The following is a 7,531-nucleotide window of genomic DNA, read 5'->3' on the forward strand; positions in this document are numbered from 1 at the left end:
TTAGAAGTATATTTACCTACTAAATTCAGAAGGTAAATGTATATTTATTGGGGTATTTTGAGATTTACAACCATGTTTACTTTATTACAGCTAATGGGGGAAAAAGCTACATCAGGGAATAATTTTTATTTTGTGGCAAAAGTCTGGAAAAGGATTGGAAAGTGGTCTAGAAAGACCTGTCTATTATAATAGGCCAGCCTCTGTCCTTTGTGAAAAATGCTCTCTCCAGCAACATTGCAGGTGGCGAAGAGAGGAATAATATACTTGAGGCTTCCTAAAATCCTAACTGATAGAAGCTCTAAGAGCTGAGATTGGTTTCATGAATACTCACAAATGGACTAAAAATGTGGTGCTGGGCCATTGCTGGTGAGAAGCTGGACCAGGGTACTCCTTCATAGATCCTCTAAGAGCTGCCCCTTCCATTCTAAGGAAACCAGAAAAGTCCCAGCCAGTAGACCATGGAGCCCTCAAGGCAGTTCATGCTTTTCCTAAAGACTTAGGTAGAAAGAAAGAAAAAGGCAACTGAAAGAAACCACACCTTATGCCTGTGCCAGAGATGGAATTCAAATTTATATTTTCTGCACTGTATGGGAGCTGCAAGGAGATAAATTAACATGAAAGCTGATTCAGGACCATTGAAACCCCTGGGACCCTGCCAGAATCAAAACCAGTGACACTCTCACAACTAGGACACATGGAATTATGCAAGAGGAAACAACACTCACAGCAGATGCATGTATCAAAAGTGAATTACAAAGACCCGAGGAAGTGAGTCTCTATGGGAGAGAGGTAGAAAATGTGCAGACAGAACTGTCAGAAGCAAAGAACGATAGATAACAGACCAATGTGACAGAAATTATTCAGTATGTATTTGTGATAATTAAAGAAGTAAAAGAAAGTCTAGAAATGGAACACACAAACACACACACACACATACACGAAAAATGACTTTGAAAAAGAATATAAAAAACCAGACCACCTTCTGCAAATGAAAACTGTAATAGTTGCTAAAATTAGAAACTTAAAAGAGAAGGTAAAATGGTTGTCCTGCCACAACTATTCAAGTTCAAGAGAAGGAATAAGAAGGTGGCCACGAGGAAATTCCAAGAGAGGAACACAGAGAGGAAAAGAAGTAAAATCATGAACAGTGAAGTAAGTGATATTGAAAAGGTGAAGCATTTCTAACTGGAGTTCCACAGGAAGAGAACAGAAAGGTTAGGTGGTGAGGTGGATGAGTGAGGAGGAGATAGATAAAGTGGGACTAAAATTCTAAACAGCAAAAAAAACACAAAAAACAAACAAACAAACAAACAAACAGGGCAAAGCCAGAGTTTTGTGTAGAAAATTGTTAAGAGATACTGATTAATTTAGTCTCCTTTGCATGTTAAAATGTAATGAAATGAATTCTTAAAACTCATTAAGAAAACAGACAAACCAATGAAAATGGGCAAAGGTTTAAACAGACATTTCACCAAAGAATATATACTGATGGCTAACAAGAACATGAAAAGATACTCAACATTATTAGTCATTAAGTAATGTAAATTAAAATCACAATGAAGTACCAATATGCACCTATTAGATGGCTAAGATTCAAAAGATTGACCAAAACAAGCTTCAGCAAGGTTATGGAAAAAGTGGAACCCTATGCCTTGCTGACAGGAATGGAAATGGTACAAACACTTTGGAAAACTGCTTAACAATTTCTTTAAAAGTTAAACATACACATACCACACAATCTAACCATTCCATTCCTAGGTATTTACCCAAGAGGAAAAAAATATATCATTGCCCTTATATATACAAATGTTCATAGCATCTTAATTTGTAATAGCCAAAAACTGGAAACAACCCAAATGTCTTTCAATGGGTGAACTGATAAAACAAGTTGTGATGTATCCATCAATGAAGTGCTACTTGGCAATAAACATTTAAATGATTAAAATGTGTGTATATGAATGTGTGTCCACATGTATGTGTTTATATACACACACACACATATATAATGTAATGCATGCAATTTAGAATAAGTCATTCACTTTAAGAGCAAAGTAACATAACACCTGCAATGTACATTCAAATTGTTCAATTAAAAAATTGTGTAATTTACATAGAGAAATGCAAAAGTGATAAAATATAAGTAACTGATGATTTTAGGTAAGGGTAGCAATACTTTCTGTTCTATTCCTTCAAATTTTCTGCATATTTGAAACTATTCAAAATAGAAATTCTGAGAAAACCCAGCTATATATGTTTACATGAGACAATAACTAAAATATAATAACATAGAAAATGCAGAGGTATACAGGGAAAACATACACAAGCAAGCCTTAAACAGAAGAAAGCTGATGTGACTCTAAAAATATCAGACAAAATAGACGTCAGGGCAAGAAAAAAATTAGTAGAAAGAAGTTCATGAGTTAAAGGACAAAGACACAATTCTTCAGGAATTCTGAATGCTTAAAATTTATTTTCATTTCACAACATAATCTCAGCGTTAGTAAGGCAAAAATTGTCACCAACACAGTCTTCCCTCAGTATCTCTGGGGATTGGTTCCATGACCCCCAAGGATACCAAAATCCACAGGTGCTCACATCCCCTGTGTGAAATGGCATAATATTTGCAAATACCCTATGCACATCCTCCCAAATACTTTAAATCATCACTAGATTACTTACAACAACTAATACAGTATAAATGCTATGTAAAGAGTTGCCTGTGTGTGGCAAATCAAGTTTTGCTTTTTGGAACTTTCTGGAATTTTTTTCAATTTGTGGTTGATTGAAATCAAGGATTCAGAACCCATAGACATGAAAGGCTGTACAAGGAGAAATTAGCAAGTTCATAATCATAGTGGAACATCTGAAGACTCTTTTCTAGGAAAGGGATAGGGATCAAGCAATTTGAAAAAGTAGGAAAGCAGTTTTTTAAAGTGGGGGAGGGGAGAGAGGAAACATCCCTGATCAAATATTAGAATAATGCAGAAAATAGTGTGATATGGACCCAAATCTAAGAAAATAATCATAAAACAATGAAACAACTTTCACCTAGAAACAAATCCACATGCCTATTGAAAGTTAGCATGTGAAAGAAAATGGACAACTTGAAAAATGGTGTTCGAAAAGATGGACTGGCGTTATACAAAAATGAGATTACTGTATCATATCAGACACAAACATCAATTCCAGATGTATAAAAGAACTGTAAAAGAACTGTGTAAGGTGAATGTTGGAATTTTTAGGAGATAATATAGGAGTAAACCTTTGTGACTTGAGTTTAAAACCTTTTTAAAGACATAAAGCAGCACAAACCATACAAGGAAAGATTAATTCTTGTCTACATTAAAAAAGCAAGAATTCCTGTTCAACTACATACCATAAACAAATTAAAACCCAACACAGAGATTGGTAGAAGACATTTGATGCTCGCAAAACCAACCAAGGATCGATATGGGCAATACACACAGAACTCCTAGACATCAGTGAGAAAAACTCAAAGAACGCATTTGAAAATATGCACAGTGAGAAAACCCAAATAGCACAAAAAACACATGGAAAGTTGTTTAATTTCCACAGTAAGTGGATAAATGCAAAATAAACTTACACAAAATTTATATGAAATTGGCAAAAACTTAACAATTAGGCATTGGTGACTCTACAGGGAAATGATAGCTCTTCCATAAAATACTCTGGTTAAAAAGTGTAAGTGACAGTTTGAAAAACAGCTTGAAAAGATCTGTTCAACTTGAGAGTGCACATTGTCTGGCACAACTTCTACCAGTATGCCTGAGAGAGCTGCGAATATTGTGTAAGGATGTGCATTGTTTTAGGGGTCAACTAAAAAGGGGGAAAACATGACTATCCACCAACTAGAAAATAAATAAATAAATTGTGGCTTATTTATTACACAGTTTTTGAAATTAAAAAAGAATCTACCTGTAAATCATGAATAAATCTTGAAGACACTGACAAGTGAAGAGAGCAAGTTGCAAAAGGAGTAGAGAGTAAGATATTTTATAATGTTTAAGGACCATACATATGCTCTGAAAACGGAGACTGTGTGTGGGGAGGATTCCTGTTAACTTCAGTATAACATTTTATTTCTTCAAAAAATTATGAAGCAAATAAGGTACAATATTAATGTATGTGCTAGGTGGTGGGTTCGTGAATGTCATAATATTCTCTGCCTTTCTCTGTATACTTGAAATGTGTGTAATTTAAACAAATACAAGAAATAATTCTAATAAAAGTGTAGTACTATAATTGCCATTAATAGTGGAATAAAAAGCCAAACACTGTTCTGGGATACTCTGATGAATGAATGAATGAATGCTGAATATTCACAAATGCTGAACTTTGCACAGGAAGCACATGAATTATCTGTTGTGATTGATCAGTGTTTTTATTTTTGTTTTTAATTTGGAGACTAAACGAATATCTGTTCTTACTTGCTAGTAAAAGTTGCTAGGCACCAAGCAACTGAAAAATGAAATATAGGGTACCCTAGATAAAACATCTGTGTAAAGATCAGAACTGATTCCTTTCACTCGGGTTGTTTTTTACAGGACAGAACTAACTTCATTTGTGGATTCCCAAGTCTATCTTGGATCACAGAAACCAGCTTCGCAATCAAAAGATCTGGGTTCTGGTGACTTTAAGGACCAGGCAAATCACTTTGATTTTTTAAACCTGTTTACTTAACAGTGATGTAAATATAATAGTACAAATGAAAGTGCTCTGTAAAGAGAAAGTAAACATTAGGAAGTGCATTGTCTCAATATTTAACATGAAATTCTATGTCTGAGCTGCTGTTAATCTGTTTCAAAGGCCATCCAAATCACTGCAGCTCTACTCTACTCAACTTGTGCTGTTGATTGTCTGCTCCTATTAAAATGCTCCAGGGTTCCCTCTTGATAGGGCAATGGAGAAGCAGAAGAGGGGTATGTCGTTGATACCAGGCTCCAAAGCTCATAAAATAGTAACCTATAAGTTGGCTAATAATAGATTAAGTCTGCGGAGTGCTCATTATGACTGAAAGTATGCTAAGGGTTTTCATTTAATCCTTACAATGTTACCAAAACTCAGGTCTGGCTGCTCAGCCCTTGAAAGGCAAGTCTGGTAGAAGGAAAAGTTTGCTTTATTCCAGAGATTGGCAATGGGTTTGGGAAGAGGATGGGGGAGAGAAGGTGGACTTGTGTCCGAAGGCCAACTCCCCACTGCAGATCAGTGGCAAGAGCTTTTCAAGGGGAGTTTCAGGGATGTGAAGGCAGAGGGAGGGGGCTACATGCAGAACAGCATGGTCATCTTGATCGTCCTCTGATTGTCATCTTGAAGTTAGTCACGTGGTGGTCTGATCTGTACCATCTTGACTATTTTAAGTGCATTAATCTTCAGTTCCAGGGTTGGTGTGTTTCCATTTCTTTGAGGCCACTTCTCAGAATGGTGGCAGCTTCTGTCATGGCTACAGTCTGGTCATTATGTGGTTAACTTTTTCTACCTGATAGGGGTTTCAGTAGCTACAGAACAGCTCAAAGGATACAGCTCAGAATATTATCTATAGCCCTTGAGGAGGAACTAAATGTCCTTGACTTTGTTTAATGACTAAACTATTATTATTTTGTTTTGCTTGCCTATTTCCCTTTATTTGTATTTTCTTATTCCCGATTAAGCTTATTCTTTGGCCAAACTTTCTCTCCAGACAAGAGGCAGGCAGAGGACATGGGTGGGGGATCTGCCCTGGGAAGGCCCCAAAGGGCCCTGCTCTGTTTCAACAATACCAGTTTTGAAATCAGTACTATTATAATCCCTAGATTTTATATGAAGAAACTGAAGCTTAGGGAAGTAAAGGAACTTGTCCAAGGCCACATGGGTAGGTCAAAGGCAGAACTGAGGTTTTGAGCCAGTTCTGTTGGATTCTAGAACCCATTTTCTCATGTCTAGGTCACCTACTACTGATGTAGGATCTATAGACAAGAAGCAGTGAACATTACTTCTAACCCAATTATATCTGTAAAGATTCCCATTCCTAAAAGACTCTCTATGAACCGTTATAGCCATAAAACTATAAAATTTAATACTGTAAGCAGGATTTAGATATCACCTTTAATTCATTCTTTTATTAATTTATTCATGTACTCATTTATTGATAGGTATTTACTGAACATTGATCAATATTTATCAAACAAATGACTACATTAACAGATAAAAGAGTAAATGAAAGACAATATCTGAATCCTCCTTAAGTATGAGATTTTATGCTTTTATGGCAGTAACAGCTACAGTAGGGCAGAAAAATGACATGCAAATTCTCATCTTTAGCTTATTGTCCACATTAACTCAATTAATCAGGATAGTATTTGATGTATATGCCGTATATTAACTAATCCACCATTTTTATTTTATAGATGAGAAAATTGAGGTACAAAGAGGTAATAACTCAGATAATGACTTGGTTATCCAGTTAGTCAAATCATGATGTCACACATCCATGCAGACCAAGGGTCCCTAGTGTATTTTGCCTGCTAATATAAATGTAATAAAACATGCAAATTAGGTGTTAGGAAAGATGAGTTTATAGTTTTGTCTGTTAAAAGCATACACGTCGGGTGAACTTTACTAAATGAAAATGATCGTTCATAAAATGAGATTTGCTTGAATCCTGGAAGGGATCAGAGAATAAAGTCATCAAGCACCTTCCTTCCAGTAAGGGGATTCCAGAGACTAACTGGAAGTGTTGTATTACAAGTCCCTTCCTGACCAATCACTGCAGGTATCCGAGTTCAGGACTTGGACATTTGAGACCAGGAGTCTAGGGTTTCACTTGGGTTGTGATCCCCATTCTTGTATTAGTCTGCATAAATATCGACGCCTTTTTTTTTTCTGTACCCCTGGAATCCTCTTTTATAGTGGAGCTCTCAAATTTGGATCCAACACCTGACTCTCTTTCTCTGGGATTGTAGACGATGCTCTCATCTGGGTCCCTTCTACTCGCTGTCTCACTACTGAGGATAGATCAGATTTATTTGGAGGTTTAAAAATCTTAGTGATACTCCTCTCTTTCCTTCAAACCTCAGGTAGAATTTGTTAACAGTTTCTGCTATTTCTGTTTCCCACATAGCTTGGATTTGTTCACTTCTTTCTAACTGTACTGCCCACCTAGCCAAAGCCACCACCGTCACTGTTCAATCGAGTGCCCAGTGACCTTCTGATGGGTCTCCCTACTGGAGTCCACTCCCCACACAGAGACAGAGAGAGCTGTATTAAAATGCTGAGTCACCCTGTCACTCCCCTCCTTACAATCATCCACTGGCTTCACAGTACATTAAATAACATTCAAACTTCTTCCCATGGCCTACAGAGGCCTCTGCCATCTGATTGGCCCTTCCTGCAGCTCCATCTCCATGGAAACATAGCCATCACTCTTTTCTCTGCCTCAACTACTCCTCCCACCCTCTTCACTCATTCTCCACCTTCGGGTAGCAGCCGAAATCTTCCTTCCACAGACTCTCTTCCCCAGTCTCTTTTATTTGCT

Source organism: Camelus ferus, chromosome 16 (assembly GCF_009834535.1).
Source record: "Camelus ferus isolate YT-003-E chromosome 16, BCGSAC_Cfer_1.0, whole genome shotgun sequence".
NCBI classification, from domain to species: Eukaryota; Metazoa; Chordata; class Mammalia; order Artiodactyla; family Camelidae; genus Camelus; species Camelus ferus.